The 18197-nt window shown below is 44.5% G+C and overlaps 2 protein-coding genes and 1 non-coding gene across 3 annotated transcripts in view; 1 reads left to right on the top strand and 2 right to left on the bottom strand.

The window, feature by feature from the left end:
• LOC126175331 (GTP-binding protein Di-Ras1) overlaps positions 1–18197 on the top strand; it is a 1524693-nt gene that overhangs the window by 833183 nt on the left and 673313 nt on the right. The gene's annotated exons all lie outside the window — the stretch shown is intronic.
• LOC126175330 (pancreatic lipase-related protein 2-like) overlaps positions 1–18197 on the bottom strand; it is a 379377-nt gene that overhangs the window by 344262 nt on the left and 16918 nt on the right. The gene's annotated exons all lie outside the window — the stretch shown is intronic.
• Positions 5096–5170, bottom strand: Trnas-cga (transfer RNA serine (anticodon CGA)). The gene has a single exon. It is a non-coding gene; the product is annotated as a tRNA-Ser (tRNA).

Genomic DNA, 18197 nt, shown 5'->3' with positions numbered 1-18197 from the left:
TCTTATCTTTTTTTACGGCGATAAACATGAAACCGCTATTTTCTGCTGTCTATTGTGCGAAGGCTACAGGGCAAATTAACGACTTCTAAAGGGGAGTAACCGAGGTGGTAAAGAGCAAATTCAGCGGAAACTTGTGCAACTCAACTCAGAACGACTAGATAGACAGTATACAGCAGTATAACACGATAACTTATTTATCAGTTCAAAGCGCAGAAAATGACAAATCTGGTACTATGCACGCTTATGATTTGTAAACATAAACGAATGGGGCATTCTCTTCTTATAAAAAAAACTATTATACATTTCTATGGATTATTATGGAATACTTAAGACAATTCACGCAACGTCTAATCATGTGGACTTAACTCAAATACTCGATCTTTAAAAACTTCAGTATGCTGACAGTGTAGCAATAAAGGAAGAACCTACACCAGAACTTTCAATCCTGAGACGATAAATGAATGAATTGAACTGCAGAAGCTCAAAACATTCCGATCAATTAATTTGACCCTCGCCACAAACCACCGTTTATTGTATTATCTACTCTTGAGAATAAGAACCCAAGAGGACCTGACCAACTTTATCTTGCAAGGGAGATGGCAGTGACATAGGTGGAGCATTATAACACGGTTTTGTTGATTGTCCTCTGTATTTCAATAAGGTAACAATATCTAGGCGTCACCCATGTGCCTGTTTTCCTCTGCACTTCCGGAAACAAGTAAACGGTTCAGTTTATTCTGTTATTCACCAAACAGAGGTTTGAGATACGGATCTTACAAAACAAGGTCAGTATTCCATACGCTGAAATGCACCTTTCATCGGTAGAAAGTAATGATGACAATTGTTTCGTAATGCGCTGTTGGTATTATTCGCAATTAAAACTAAAAAAAAAAGGAAGACTGAGTGTTGAAGAGTACTACATAGTACTGGGTGAAATGTTTTTAAGAAATGCTGGTTTAATAACACACATCTGGCAACAGAAATGGGTTTTACGGTTACTCAAGGCCTGGTACGACGCGAACACCAGCGCCTCAACTACACAGCATTCACATCTCAGCATCCGTCTAATCACCACCGACCGACTATTGTTTCACTTTTCTTTAACGAACAGCAACATTTTTGTCAGACTAAATATTCGCAAGGTCTAAAGGGTTTTCGGCGATCGATGGAGAGTGGAGTTACACTATGTGATCAAAAGTATCAGGACAGCTGGCTGAAAATGACTTACAGGTTTGTCGCGCCCTCCTTCGGTAATGCTGAAATTCAGTATGGTGTTGGCCCACGCTTAGCCTTGATGACAGCTTCCACTGTCGCAGGCATACGTTCAGTCAGGTGCTGGAAGGTTTCTTGGGGAACGGCAACCCATTCTTCACGGAGTGCTCCACTAAGGTGATGTATCGATGTCGGTCAGTGAGGCCTGGCACGAAGTCGGCGTTTCAAAAAATACCAAAGATGTTCTACAGGATTCACGTCAGGACTCTGTTCAGGCCTGTCCATTACAGGGATGTTATTGTCGTGTAACCACTCAGACACAGGCCGCGCATTGTGAACAGGTGCTGGGTCATGTTTAAGGATACAATTGCCATCTCCGAATTGCTCTTTAACAGTGGGTAGCAAGAGGGTGCTTCAAACATCAATGTAGGCCTGTTCTGTGACAGTGCGACGCAAAGCAACAAGGAGTGCAAGCCCCCTCCACGGCAAACACGACCACTCCATAACACCACCGCCTCCGAATTTTACTGTTAGCACTACACACGCATTCAGATGACGTTCACCGGGCATTCACCATACACACACCCTGCCATCGGATCGCCACGTTGTGTATTGTGATTCGTCAGTCCACACAAAGTTTTTACACTGTTCAATCGTTCAATGTTTTCGCTCCTTACACCAAGGGAGGTATCGTTTGGCATTTACCTGCGTGATGTGTGGCTAATGAGCAGCCACTCGACCATGAAATCCAAGTTTTCTCACCTCCCGCCTAACTGCCATAGTACTTGCAGTGGATCCTCCTGATGCAGTTTGTAATTCCTGTGCGATGGTCTGGATAGACGTCTGCCTATTACACATTTACGACCCTCTTCAACTGTCGGCGGTCTCTGTCATTCAACACACAGGGTCGGCCTGTATGCTTTTGTGTTGTACGCGTCCCTTCACTTTTCCACTTCACTATCACATCGGAAACGGTGGACTTAGGGATGTTTAGGAGTGTGGAAATCTCGCATACAGACGTATGACACAAGTGACACGCAATCACCTGACCACGTTCGAAGTCCGGGAGTTCCGCAGAGCGCCCCACTCTGCTCTCTCACGATGTCTAATGACCAGTGAGGTCGCTGATATGGAGTACCTGGTTGTAGGTGGCAGCACAATACAGCTAATATGAAAAACGTATGATTTTGGGGTGGCCGGATACTTTTGATACGTAGTGTACTTATATTAGTTAGCTAAAACGTAGATGAATTGCTTGGCACACTAAGAAAAGGTAAATTGATTAACACAGAGCATGTAGTTTATCGAAAGGTACACACGTTGACACATATTTGGGTGTAGCATATGCTTTGTAATTCGTGTCAAGCATGTGTGTTGATGGACAGCGTGAAAGTAAGGTACGTGTGTGGTTAGCGATAACAGAAAAGTTTACACTATGTAGTCATCTTGGGATCTTCGAAAGGCGTCAGAGGTGACCAAATGAAACAAAGAAGGTCTTGTAAAATTTAAGATGACGTGAGGACAACATCTGCAAACACAATAGGGAACAACAATACTTTAATAGTTTTGATTGCTTTATGTAACACCAAAAAAAATCGATTTCAATAATCTTGATACTGTTATAGTAGGAACATCTCCAGTTGCCTGCCCCATATAATACAGTAACACTTCCTTGATCAATCTAGATTTCTTTATACAACAGTGGGATGTACCGACCATGAAATATATTTCAGAAGATTACTTTTTAAATACACGAAAGAACGTGGTTTCATGTTTCCTCGGCGAGAAGACCAACGTTTTCATTATGGATAATGCTTTAGTTAGACTTAATAAGAATTTTATTTAATTATGCATATCTACAGCTATTGTCCCTTTTAAACGTCGAACATGACAATAATTGTTCAAAAATGCCAAAATACTTCATGAAGAGTAATAATCAGTAAAAAATAAATTATATGTAGCCTAATAACATACATGTATGGAAATATTAAACATACAAATTGCTTTCAATAAGAGCGTCCAGTCGTAATGATTTTTTTAAATACGCAGTCAGTGATTGCATTTCTTTGAAAAAGCGTACTTAGTCTCCAAAGCAAATGCTCGAAGCGACCCCTACGCACTGCCAAAGATTTAGAGACTCGCTGTATCAATCTTCCCTGAACTTTTCGCAGCACAGTTCCACTGACAGTTACTGTAGCAGTACAGCAGCGCGCTGTCGGTTCTTTCACATTCATCGGCAGACCACAACAAACGTGCTCCTTCACGTTTCACATTAAGGCATCCAATGGATTGTGTTCAGGTGAATGCGGACACTATAAAACAGAACGTCCACAATCGATCTGTTTTCCAACAAAGACTCTGCTTCAATAACGCCGCATATTTCTCCCATCACGTTAAAACCACATCTTCAGCCGAACATGAAGTGAAATATCTTATAGTGATACAGGCAAACTGTTCGTGGTAATGCATGTCACTTTTGCTCAGTAAACTAGTCCGGTAACATCTAGGGGCCCAGAACATTGTATCCCAATATTCCTGTCCAAGAGCTGATGCTAAAGCAGATCTGATATCAACAGTCTCGGGTGACGTGTAGCTTAATTTCATACGTACAATTAATTAGTGAGCGTTGTACATATTAAAGATATGGTCACGAAAGAAGGCAGGTCTGTTATACCAATAAACTTTTTTTAATGAAGTCGTCGGCTTCCCGCTGCTGTTCGAACTATTCACAAATCTGCATACGCAGAAAGCTGACTTCGGGAAGCTGGTGGCGCTTTCAGAAATAATGGTAGATATGCAGTCGTTCATCGTGCAACGTGGCAACGACCATATGTTGCCAGACGTACATGTTCCTTGCTGCATCAGTTGTGATTCACTGAGTTTCTTGCTGTACAGATTCTCGAATGGCTTCCTCGTTAGCTGGAATAGGACGAGTCCGTGGATGGCTTCCCTCCAACTTTATATATATATATATATATATATATATATATATATATATATATATATATATATATATATATATATATATATATATATAAAATACGGTTTTGTTTTCTTTTTCGCAGTAGGGCATTTAAATCGTTAGAAAAATTGTTTCTGCCGTGCATACATATTCTTTCTCATTATAACATTTTTTAACAAAAATTGTATACGCAGAAATGTACTGTTTTGTTTTCTTCCTCGCAGTCGGTTTTCATAGAAAACAGAAAAGTTGTATTTATCAGATTCTGATTAGAATACTCCTAGGGAATCTAGATTTGCAGTAACAATAAGCGAAGTTCAATACCAAAGAAATGAGGAGTAGAAAGACAGAGAAGGATGGTGGCGGAGATGGCCAGAGAGTGGGGTAGGAGGAGATGAAGAGAGAGGAACGAGAAGGACATGGACAGAAAATGCCTAGCATTGCCGCGTTCGCTAGTACATATATACTTTCTTAACACGAAAGAAATTTTACGTATTTTAAGGCCATTTTTACTATTAAAGATTGTTCCTTACATTCTGACCGAAGGAGTAGCCCAGTCAGCATCTGTTTATGAAAGATACAAACATAATCTCTGGCTGAAACTTCCTGGCAGATTAAAACTGTGTGCCGGACCGAGACACGAACTCGGGACCTTTGCCATTCGCGGGCAAGTGCTCTACCAACGGAGCTATCCAAGCGCGACTCACGCCCCGTCCTCATAGCTTTACTTCTGGCAGTCCTCGTCTCCTACCTTCCGAACTTAACAGAAGCTCTCCTGCGAACCTTGCAGAACTAGCACTCCTGAAAAAAGGATATTGCGAGACATGGCTTAGACACAGCCGGGGGGATGTTCCCAGAATGAGATTTTCACTCTGCAGCGGAGTGTGCGCTGATATGAAACTTGCTGGCAGATTAAAACTGTGTGCCGGACCGAGACTCGAACTCGGGATCTTTGCCTTTCGCGGGCAAGTGCTCTACCAACTGAGCTATCCAGGCACGACTCACGCTTCTTAATGTTGGTAGAGCACTTGCCCGCGAAAGGCAAAGGTCCCGAGTTCGAGTCTCGGTCCGGCACACAGTTTTAATCTGCCAGCAAGTTTCATATCAGCGCACACTCCGCTGCAGAGTGGAAATCTCATTCTATAATCTCTGGTTACTGCACAGGCATATTCGTTGGTGTGCTGCAGCGTCTCTGTAATGTTCGAAAGCCAATTACAGGTCGATTAATAGTTGTAAAAGTTGCCCACAGTGGAAGTTATGGCAGTCAGTATCTGGCAGCGACCAAGGCTTGGAATCACTGAAATTTTGAGCGTTTATTCCAATATAATTACGTAAGAAGACTAAGAACATTTCATAAAATAATATGATTGCAGTAAATTTCGCACCCTATAATCGACTGATCCTTTTGTATGAACCATAGTGGTTTATTTTTCCGAAATATTTGAGTCGTTATACACTCCTCTTAAGTACGGTGATAAGTTGCCACTTCCTTATTCTTCTTTATATTGCGCTTGTTTGTGACCAACCAGTATTTTGTTGCTTATATCATCAGTGAATATCGTCATATGTTATATTGTGAAATCACGAGAAAAGTTCTGTACATAACGTTGACTGATCAGACAAAAATATGAAACAGATATTGTAATATATGTATCTGTTACTAGCATCATTTGAAGCCGAAGGAAAAGCTGCAAACTCAATTAAATGAATTCTACTTGCTGGAGATATGTGGGAATGCAAAACAAGTGATTGAGATCACCACCGCTTGTCTACTTGTTACCGTGAATGTGGTGAGCTCCGCTAAATAAAAGTTCACTTCCAGTTTTCAGTTACAGAAACAAACTGCAGCATAATGATGCGGTGGCATGTAATGCAAATAATACGTAAGAAACTTATCCTTGTTCTTGTGCTGCGTCACGAGCAAGTCTCATTTGCAAGTTACATAACCAGTCTTTGTCAGGCATGAGCTCCCCTGTCTTCTCACGTCTCATTAGTTGCGCTACATTACCAAGTCGTCGCAAGGTTTGGCTTTACTTCACCTCTCACTCCCGTTATGTACATTCCACTTCCACCCACGGGATGGTCTGAACGCTTCTGGAATGTTTTGTCAGTCGTGAAACAGTTGTATACGTGAACAACAGCTACCAGTGGCTTAATTGGGAAACCTCTGTGTTCAGGTAATAATCAGCAGGAGTGACTGGGGCTAGTTGAAGATATTCGCGGTTAACCACTGTAGTGGCTGCACTTTTTGAAATAGTTTGCTTTTGTTCACATTTAATAATAAATTGGTTAGATTGGTTAATTTGGGAGGAGTGGACCAGACAGCGAGGTCATTGGTCCCACCGGGTTAGGGGAGAACGAGGAAGAAAGTCGCCTGTGTCCTTTCAAAGGAACCATCCCGGCATTTGCCTGAAGAGATTTAGGGAAATCATGGAAAACCTAAATCCGGATGGCCGGCCGGACGAGGGTTTGAACCATCGTCCTCCCAAATGCGAGTCCAGTGTGCTATCCACTGCGCCACCTATCATAAACTCGTTGGCTTCAACGGCCGGTGTCATTTTGGATATCATAATTTTGGATATTGGGCAGCGTCATTGTAAACTACTATAATAACAAAATCGCTGACGTTTCAAAAAAATTCAAATGGTTCAAATGGCTCTAAGCACTATTGGACTTAACATCTGACGTCATTAGTCCCCTAGACTTAGAACTACTTAAACCTAATTAACCTAAGGACATCAGACACATCCATGCCCGACGCAGGATTCGAACCTGCGACCGTAGCAGCAGAGCGGTTCCGGACTGAAGCGCCTAGAACCACTCGGCCACAGCGGCAGGCTGCTGACGTTTCGAACGACTTGCTCGGTCGTCTTCAGGGCGTTTCACAGCTGTGTATTGGTGAATGTCTTCCTTCATAAACTGTCATTTTCTGTTATCTGGTGGCTACCGACGCCACGTATCTGAGCTGTCATTGGACAGCTTGAAGAGGTTGTTATGGGGGAGTGGCTGTACGGTACGCTATTGCCTGTGCTACTCGGGTGCTGATCGGAAGACAACAACGCGTTAGATGTGGAGGTGTACTGAACACTAGACCATAAAGTCTACACGAAGCAGATGCCCACCAACAGATACCTACACACGGATTCGCACCACCATAAAGAACGCTGACAGCCCGAGCTTACCGGATTAGTGACGCGAACCACATACAGTAGGAACTGAACGAGCTCAAGACAATATTCCGTGCGAATCGATACAGCAATATAGACTTACAATGGGCTAGGAGGAACACCGAAGACAAAACAGATACAGGTGCAGAATATACACTTCCAGTACGCTCAAATGGCTCTGAGCACTGTGGGACTCAACTGGTGAGGTCATAAGTCCCCTAGAACTTAGAACTACTTAAGCCTAACTAACCTAAGGACATCACACACAGCCATGCCCGAGGCAGGATTCGAACCTGCGACCGTAGCGGTCGCTCAGTTCCAGACTGTAGCGCCTAGAACCACTCGACACATCCAGTTGTTCGCATACCTCATATGAGAGGTGTCAGCGACCGTGTAGGAAGATTCTGTGTCGCGCTGGAATCAGACCTATATTTCAGAGTGGTTGCAAGGTCCGAGATTTGTTGAGCCCCATTAAAGATCCCGATAATGCTCCTCCACACAGCAAGTGTCTACGAATATCTGTGTGAATGCAGCGAGGTCTATGTTGCTGAAACTGGGAGACCCATTAGCATTCGCGTTTCGGAGCATAAAAGTTACGTACGAATGGGACAGAAGGACAAGTCAGCTATGGCAAAACACCAGCAGGAATGTGGCCGTCCTACCTCTTTTCAAGAACCTCGCATGTTTGCTCGGCAGCCGTGGATGCAACAACGGAAAATAAGAGAAAATATTGAAATAATTAAACCCCCTACCAGCATGAACAGGTAAGATAGTTGCAAGTTACCTATGGTCTGGCTGCCAGCTATTCCACCACGGCGGACCGCCAGCAAGCAGCACCTCGTGATACGGATTTAAAAGTACAAACTGCCGCCGCGATAGAACTGCCGTGCGGCATTAACGCCTCGCTGCAGGAAAACGCTGCCCGCTGGATTCAAGCTGCCGATTTGCTATTGCCTTCCAGTCAACAGCGCGTTTGCCTCCCACTCACTTACTAGAGTGGCACAGGCAGCAGGCAGCCGATGCGGTACCTTCTACCAACCATCTACTAGGGTTGCTTTGAAATCAGCCACTGGATAGCACAAGCAGTAGCGTACCATGCAGCCACTCCTCCATAACAAACTCTTCAATCTGTCCAACGACATCTCAGACATGTGACGCAGGTAGCCACCAAACAGCCGAAAATGACGGTATATAAAGTAATACATTCACTACTATAAAGCAGCCAGCCGCTGTGACTGAGCGATTCTAGCCGCTTCAGTCCGGCACTGCGCGACTGCTACGGTCTCAGGTTCGAATCCTGCCTGGGGCATGGATGTGTGTGATGTCCCTAGGTTAGTTAGGTTTAAGTAGAGCTAAGTTCTACGGGACTGATGACCTCAGATGTAAGTCCCATACTGCTCAGAGCCATTTGAACTACTATACAGCAGTGAACTACCTGAAGAGAACCGTTGCAAGTTGATCGAAACGTCGGCAAATAAGTTGTTTTAGTATTTTACAATGACATAGCTCAGTACCCAGAGTTATTTTATGCAAAATGGCCCTTTATTGTACTGTAGTTAGCTGTATAAATTTTTATCTTAGTACATTCATAATTACGATATTTTTGAAAGCTAATGCTGTACTGTGGCAAGGTGATTTCTTTATTCTTAGAAAGACAGTACACTAATTAATTAAACATTGCTTCCTGTATGTATTTCTTACTGAACAGTATTTAATGAAACGATTATTGTATTTAAAATTAATACATATAACGCAACATTAGTTTCTAATTAGCTAAGATCACACACAAATTTTCCTCCTCCAAAGTTTGAGCGGTCATCCGACCGTGTGTGGCATTTGCAACACACTGTCCAGTCTGATGAAGTGTCAACGTAGAGCTCATCACTTTCAGCACACTACAATATATTTCCTTTGCGTATTTTTCATTATTGTTTCAATTGTTCTTACTCCACCTTGAATGCTTCCTAATCAGTCAACAACGGTTTTATAGGCGAGATAATTGAAAAACTTGCACGTTGCGTAGTGCAACCTTCTGTGTGTGTTGCCCTATTTTTTCACGCGTGGCCTTTCTGTAGGCAGTCACACAAACTCGAAATTACTTAAGCACCGTTTTGGATTAACGGACCTGATCTTATTTTTTCCTGGACTTATCCGTAACTTCATGGAGTCGGCATGTTATTCTGGTCTTGTCTCCCCCCCCCCCTTTCTTGCTGGGATGAAATTTATGCATCCCATCTAAGTGCGTCTAGCGTTATTACTCCGAAAGTATGAAAACGTTTTCGAAATGTGTTCAGGTCGTGTAATTGAGGTCCGGTATGAAACCACATCGAGGTTGGCCTTCCCACCGGCCACGGTTATTAAAAATCAGCCAGGTGGATTCGACCGGGGCCAGCGAGCCTCCCCGAATCCAGGAAGCGGCGAGTTAGTGCGCGTGGCTATCCGGGCTGGTCTGACATTAATTTCTGAAGATCAGCCTTCATGTGCTGCACCCTGAGCACGAGCACTTCCAGTTCCGGCGTGGTCCGTACCCAGGGAACATGACATAGGCCGACGGTTTCCCAAGCAGGAAAAACAGAAGGGGAGCATACGCTTCGATCTCACAAACTTGGAACCCATTATCTGTATTACCAACTACAGCTGTCTTGAAATGCATAGACTTATATAGATGGCAAGTTCGTCAACTTGCCCAGTCGCTTTGCCGCAGTCCGAGGGCTATGTTGAAAGAGTTTGATTTTCGGAATGGGATTACTAAGAATAAGACATGGATAAACAGGCAGCGACACAGAGGACGCATAGTCTCTAGCTGAACTAGCAATGAACATGGAACTTAAATACTGATTACAAGTTAGCTCACGCATTTCCTAACTTTATTCACGACAGAATACTACAAACGTTTGTACAGGAAATAAGATAAAATAATGAAAATATTTTGTAGTAGCTGCGGAAAAGAGTAGTACTTGAAAAGAAAAGTGTAAATTTATTCTAAAAACACTTTCGTTAACGGCGCATTTTAAAGCAGTCGTGTGTGCTACGTACAACGGATGAACTGGAATGCCCTGCGCCGGCCGCGGTGGGTTAGCGGTTCTAGGCGCTCAGTCTGGAGCCGCGCGACTGCTACGGCCGCAAGGTCGATTCCTGCCTCGGACATGGATGTGTGTGATATCCTTAGGTTAGTTAGGTTTAAGTAGTTCTAAGTTCTAAGGGACTGATGACCATAGATGTTAAGTCCCATAGTGCTCAGAGCCATTTGAACCATTTTTATGAATGCCCTGCCTTCATAAAATTATTTATTTTGGAAAACCACTGACTGAAATTTTTTCAAGTTCTTGAAGGTTAGTAAGGAATCTATTCAATTTTGCTGCAACAGTTTAGACGGCGGTGGCTGAACGCACGCGTATCATTCATTATCATTTCTGAAATGAGCTGGCCGGCCGGTGTGGCCGTGCGGTTCTAAGCGCGTCAGTTTGGAACCGCGTGACCGCTACGGTCGCAGGTTCGAGTCCTGCCTCTGGAAAGGATGTGTGTGATGTTCTTAGGTTAGTTAGGTTTAAGTAGTTCTAAGTTCTAGGGGACTGATGACCTCAGTAGTTAAGTCCCATAGTGCTCAGAGCCACTTGAACCATGTTTTTGAAATGAGCTGGCCTGCCCAGAGTCCCGACCTGAACAAGCCTGAACACCTGTTGGATGAGATTCCAGACCTCACCTACCAACGTTACTGTCTTTTCTGGTTTTGACTGTTGACGAAGACGAAGAGTGGGCTACCGTTTCTCCGCATACACTGAAAAGCTTCACTGAAAGTGTCCCCAACGTAGTTCAAGCCATCATAAAGGAGAAGTGTGAGTAAATCCCATATTAATATCTACTAATACACTGTCCAGTCACATTAATGTGAGGAACTGTCAGTAGCCTGAATAACCACCTTTTGCAGCGCTGACCATTGCCAAACTCGCAAGAAGAGATCAATGAGATTTTGGAAGATACAGACGGGTATATGGAGCCATGCCGACTGTAGTACCTTGGCCAGCTGTGCTGGCTTCCTCGGTTGAGGATCATGGTGCGAACAGCCCAATCGAAGTTGTCCCACAGAATCTCGACTGGGTTTAAATTCGGGGAGTTTGGAGGCCAGAAAGTACGATAAGTTGATTGTGGTGCCTATGTTAACACCACGACATTGGCAACTACCACTGAAATGCGCATGTGACCATTGGCACTGGGCCGGCCATGGTGGCCGAGCGGTTCTAGGCGCTACAGTCTGGAACCGCACAACCGCTAATGTCGCAGGTTCGAATCCTGCCTCGCGCATGGATGTGTGTGTGTTGTCCTTAGGTTAGTTTGGTTTAAGTAGTCCTCAGTTCGAGGGGACTGATGACCTGAGAAGTTAAGTCCCATAGTGCTCAGAGCCATTTGAACCAATTGAACCATTGGTACTGGAGGTTGGCGCAGTGGCGGAGAGGTGCATAGTCTGATGAATGTCGATACCTTCCTCATCATGCCGATGGAGAGCGCGAATCCGTCATCTTCCAGGGGAACAACTCCTTGAATGTGTACTGCGGGAAGGATACAAGCTGGCAGCAGCTTCATCATGCTCTGGGGAACATTCATGTTGGCATCGATGGGTCCAGCAGCGCTTGTGAAAGGCATTCTACACTGACTGCAGACACCTACACCCCTTCATGGCGATTGTGTTTCCCGGCGTCCGTGGCATTTTTCAGCAAGATAATGTGCCATGTCACAATTTCAGGAGTTTGTTATAGTGGTTTGAAGAACACAGTGACAAATTCCAGTTGATGTGGTGGCACCTCAGCTCGCCAGATCTGAACGCAATCGAACGCATCTGGGATGTGATTGAACAGATTGTGGACAGCTGAGAGTGTGGGTCTCACGGGAAACTTGCAAGAGGTAAGTCCCTGCAGTCGCGCTATTCATCTGTGTCCCCGGTAGCTCAGATGGATAGACCGTCTGCCATGGAAGCAGGAGGTCCCCGGTTCGAGTCCCGGTCGGGGCACACATTTTCAGTTTTCCCTATCGAGGTATATCAACAACACCTGTCGGCAGCTAAGGCTTTCAATTAATTTATATCTGGAATGTGATTGGACATTTGAACATGGCGCCAGTGCCCATCGCCCCCCTCCTCCGAATTAACGGGATTTAGGTGACGTGTGCGTTCAGATGTGGTGCCAATTTCCTCCAGCGGTCTACCAAGGCCTCACTGCTTTCATGCCACAATACGTCGCCGCTGGTGTCCGTGCCGAAGTTGGAACAATTTAGAGATTTCGCCGTTTCGGATATGCTTCCACTCTTGGCCCGAAATCCAATACTCATGCCCTTTTCACTGTGAGATAAATCGCTCCGTTTCCGCAATATGACAACGACTGCACTATTTGCGCTTTATATACCCTCCACTGCTAGTGCTGCCACCTGCCGTCTGTGAGTGGTTATTGCACGTTGACGCAAGGCATAGGCGGTGGTCACATTGAAGTGACTGGGCCGCGCAGGTGTGCGTCTGTTTCTCAACAGATATTGAAATGATGATTATCATTTTATCAACGTGAAGGAAGAAACGAAACAACATATGAAGAAGGACACGTATTGTTTAACGTCTGGTCGGCGACGAGGTCATTCGAAACGGGACCAAAACACAATCTCGGATTACGAAAGGATAACGAAGGAAATAGGCCATACCCTTTCGAAGTAACCATCCCAGCAATTTGCTTTATCGATTTTTGGAAACCAGGAGAAACCTACACTTGTATCAAGTGAAGTTGAGTTCATTGTCTTACCACGTGCTAGGTAAACAGCTAAGTCGTAGGTGGAATAGTGTAGTTACAGGAAAAATGTTAATGCCGATTTCATTTAGTGAACAGGACGCTGTCAGTGTTTGCCGTGGTATAAGAGGGCCCGTAAATTATTACTTTAAAAAGGGAAAAAAATAACTGATGAATTCTCCATAAAACGTTTAGATCAACCGCGACAACAGGTTTGTTTTGCAACAGAATAAATTGTTCTCTTCAGGACAACGGGAATTCGCACAAAGGCACAGCAGTGGATTTAAGGTACGGACAGTTGTTGCAACCAGTCTATGCGTCAGGTTTACAATCTTCTAACTTCCGTCTAATACCGCATATAAAGAAATTTGTGAACTGCAGGCATCGAGAGTTCAGTGAAGTTATGTCAGTGTTTGACGAGTACTGTGCAGGCTTTCCGTAAGAGCCCTTTGCAGAAACTAGTAAGTAACTGCGTTGACTTAAATATGAAAACTAAATGGCCGTTAGGTCGCGAAAGGCAGCCCTTGCTTCCCAGGTGAGAAGCCGCCGCCTGTGCGACGCGCCAGCTGCTCCAGTGGCGGAGCGCCGCCACCGCACACCGGCCTGCCGCCGCCGCCGCCCTGCGTGCCCGGCCTTGCTCTGGCTTATCTCTGCAGCGCAGCTCAGCCGCGGCGCTCTACTCGGCCGTCTCAGCGTCTGCCGCTACGTCTCCTCTGGCCAGGGCGTACTTCACTTCTCATTTGTTATTCTGTACTCTGTTACGTTTCCTCTTACCACACTACTCACCCAGCCTCATTCTTCAGCTCAGTGACTCGTAATGCGATGAGAAACGCAAACCATGAACGAAATAATAACAAAAATGCTGTACGAACAACTAACTGCGCCGAATATCCTCTCGGAGGAAGAAAAATAGTTGTTTGTCCCGTTGGTATTAACGTTTGTACTGTAAGTAGGCTGTTTATGTTTTCTTATTGGCAACGTTACGTAGCGCTCTGTATGGAAATCACTGTCTGTACTGTGTGCAGTCTGTGGCTAGTTTGCATTGTTGTCTGCCATTGTAGTGTTGGGCAGCTGGATGTGAACAGCGCGTAGCGTTGCGCAGTTGGAGGTGAGCCGCCAGCAGTGGTGGATGTGGGAAATGAGATGGCGGATTTTTGAGTACAGAATGGATGTCATGAACTGCTATATACATTATGACTTTTGAACACTATTGAGATCCAGTAAAAAATAACTGTACGATGTACTTAAAAAAAAAACGAAGGAGCACAAAAACATTTCACAGGTATTGCATACAGAATTTTCTTTTCAAGTACTTGGTAATTTCTTTTGTAGAATAATTTGTGGTGCACAACTTTAATTACTTAGACATTAAGATGTGAATAGACATTTCCCTTCACAGGAATTGCATAAATAATTTTTTTAATGACTTGGTAACTTTCTTGCAGAGTAAGTTTTTGTGATGCATCACTCTAGTGTTAAGATGTGACATAGGTATTAAAAATGGCCATTTTTACTGTAATATTTTTTCTGCTTGGGCCATGTCATGTTTAGATATAAGTTATTGCATTTGTTTAGGTTTTGTTATTGGTCACGCCAGGTAGCGCTCTGTATGAAAATCACTGGCTGTGCTGTGTGCAGTCTGTGGCTAGTTTGCATTGTTGTCTGCCATTGTAGTGTTGGGCAGCGGCAGCTGGACGTGAACAGCGCTTAGCGTTTGGCAGTTGGAGGTGAGCCGCCAGCAGTGGTGGATGTGGGGAGAGAGATGGAGGAGTTTTGAAATTTGTGAGACTGGATGTCATAAACTGCTATATACATTATGACTTTTGAACAATATTAAGGTAAATACATTGTTTCTTCTCTATCAAAATCTTTCATTTGCTAACTATGCCTATCAGTAGTTAGTGCCTTCAGTAGTTTGAATCTTTTATTTAGCTGGCACTAGTGGCGCTCGCTGTATTGCAGTAGCTTGAGTAACGAAGATTTTTGTGAGGTAAGTGATTTGTGAAAGGTATAGGTTAATGTTAGTCAGGGCCATTCCTTTGTAGGGATTTCTGAAAGTCAGATTGCGTTGCGCTAAAAAAAATATTGTGTGTCAGTTTAAGCACAGTCATGTATAATTTTTCTAAGGGGACGTTTCAGTACGGCGTCCTTTAAAAACAAATAGACCTGTCTACACATCCGGCCAAAATAATACATAGTACGCCTTTTTTGTGGTTTCCAGTTCACTCAAGATGTATTGTTGCAACAGTGCATATGAGTTACATGAAATGGTCTCATTTACAGATCAGTAGCACCATCGGTTCTTATATACCGTATATCCAGCCATTTTGAAATACCCGTATCAGTATGTACAGTAGCATCCACTGGCGACAATGCAGGCGCTGGCTCTGGTACCCAGTTGATCGTACATAATGCAGATACTGTACAGGAAGATGTTATGTCCGCAGCTCGTGGTCGTGCGGTAGCGTTCTCGCTTCCCACGCCCGGGTTCCCGGGTTCGATTCCCGGCGGGGTCACGGATTTTCTCTGCCTCGTGATGACTGGGTGTTGTGTGATGTCCTTAGGTTAGTTAGGTTTAAGTAGTTCTAAGTTCTAGGGGACTGATGACCATAGCTGTTAAGTCCCATAGTGCTCAGAGCCATTTGAACCATTTTGAAGATGTTATGCCATGCATGCTCGACCTATTGACACAGTTCTGTAACAAAAAGAATGAAATTATTGAGTGGCGTTGTTCGCAGGAAGGCCCCCTGAGAAGAAAATCGGCCGCGAGTGCATCTCAGTAGACGCCGCGTTGGGTGAGTTGCAAGCCGTTGATGAGGATGAAGTGATGTTGAGGACAACACAGTACGCAGGCCAGGAGCGGAGAAAATCTCCAATCCGGCCGGAAATCAAACCCAGGAACACTGCACGGTAGGCAAGCATCTTACCCTTCAGTTAAGCATGCTGACTGTTCCGCAAGAGTCGTTGGTTCACGAGTCGCACGAGTCACTTGTAGTTCCTTCTCATCCCAGACGTGCTCGAGGAGACAAGCCCGGAGATGGTGCTGGCTAGAGAAGTTGTTGCACGTCTTGCAGAGCACGTTGAGTTTCACGGGTAGTTTGTGAGCGAGCATTGTCCTGGTGGAACAACGTCTCACCTTCCTGTTGTAAGAATGGCAAAGGAACAGATCTACCAACATTCTGCACGTACCGAGCGTTGGTTAGCGTCCCCTGTAGAAACATCAAAGGTGAACGAGAGTTGTAGCTTATCGCACCCCTGACCCCAAGGCCTGAGGTGAGGCCATTGTATCTCGGATTAATACAGTCTACGAGACAGTGCCCATCAGGTCCACATAGTACACGCAAATTAACATCACTTCCATGCAGGCACGACCTGCTTTCGTCACTAAAGACCAAGGCGCGCCATTTCATTGTCCAAGTGATCCTCTGACGGCACCAGTCGAGCCGTGCATGTCGATACTGTGGTGGGAGTGGAAGACGGGCCACAGGTGTGTGTGCCCCTAGTCCCATTGTCAATAATCGGTTCGCAACAGTTCATGCTGACACGTCTGGACTCACAAGCCCACTTATCTGTGCTGTGGTACGATCTGCCTCTGTTGCCCTTACAATATGACTACGCTGGCAGGCACCTGTGCTGCGTGGACATCCAGAAACTCATCTACGGGTGTGAGAATGTTAACCTGACCACTGATACAGGCATAACTGCAGAACTGATGCATCGCTCCCATCTTGTGTGCCAATTCTCCGAAAGGACCACCACGCCAGTCCCAAGGCCACACTTTGCCCCCTTTCAAACTCGGTGAGTTGCTTGTAGGAAGCATGAGTACGTCTTCGTGCCAGGGTTGCCTGCTTGCATCACACTGAGGTTTCCGGCTGTGAGCATTTCCTATTAAAGGGAAGACATAGGTGGCGCTCTGGTAGCTACGCCACTACGGTGTCTGTTGGCTTACTACTCTGAAACGATTATCAGCAAATCTGCCAGATGGCATATGGCGTCAACCGATACAAATCGACGTAGTCTTTTCAGATTTACTATTTTTGTTAGGTAGTGAATGAGACTAAAAAACCTAACTGATGCCACACCAGGTCGACTAAATCAAGGAACATTTACAATAAACCGACCTGGACTATTTTTCGGCCAATGCTCAGAAATTTGCGGAGCAAACCACAGATTTATACCAATTGTAATTGAAAGAACTTCAGTAAATTTATTTATTGGGTGATTATCTAAGATAATCTAAGGAGTTAGTTAAAATGTATAACATTTCACAGATACTGTTACTCGTACATGGACTGAGAACGCCACGCCACCTGAAAAGAATAAGAACTTGTACGGCTTCATCATCCGTTTGTGTGATTTACCTTACTTTTATAAAACTGACCCTAACATAGATCTGTGACTCCTCATAAACATCATACTGAGGCAGTAAAGGCTATAATCCACACCGACATGAAACGCAAAATATTTTCTCTATTTTTATTGCTACTTTAGAAAAAGTGTGAGCTGAGAGTATTAGTCCGATGAAGGTGAAGAAACTGTAAAATTCAAATAAACGGTCGGTTTAATATAATAATTACTACATCAGACCCTCGCATAAATTAATACAACACGTAGCATGTGCTAAACTTAATACGAGGGCTGTTCAGAAAGTAAGCTCCGATTGATCGCGAAATGGAAACGACTATGATAATCCGATAAAGCTTTGCACAGATGTGTTGGGCAGTGTCTCTAGTATGACCCTAGATAGCATCACGTCACTCCTCTCATTTCTGAGCTCACAGTGATCGCGTAAAGTTGGCTAGAGAATAGTGTCTCCCGCCAAGTACGAGGACCTGGTGAGAAATTTCGCCTGAAGCTATACAGCCAACATTACATAACTGTCGTGCAGTTTCTTCTACAAGGCAATATTCTCAGCCGCATTCTGAAGGGGCAATGAAGATGCTCCTGCATCGTTTTCAATTGGAAATGTTTGACTACCCACAATACAGCCCGTAATTGACTCCCCCTGCGTTTCATTTCTGCTCACATGAACCGCTGGCTATGAAGACAACATTTTGGCACAGAAAACGAGCTGTAGGCCAGCGTAGAGAA

Source organism: Schistocerca cancellata, chromosome 3, assembly GCF_023864275.1.
Source record: "Schistocerca cancellata isolate TAMUIC-IGC-003103 chromosome 3, iqSchCanc2.1, whole genome shotgun sequence".
Classification (NCBI taxonomy): domain Eukaryota; kingdom Metazoa; phylum Arthropoda; class Insecta; order Orthoptera; family Acrididae; genus Schistocerca; species Schistocerca cancellata.
Note: the sequence above shows the minus strand (reverse complement) of the source record. Positions and strands in the feature narration are given on the sequence as shown.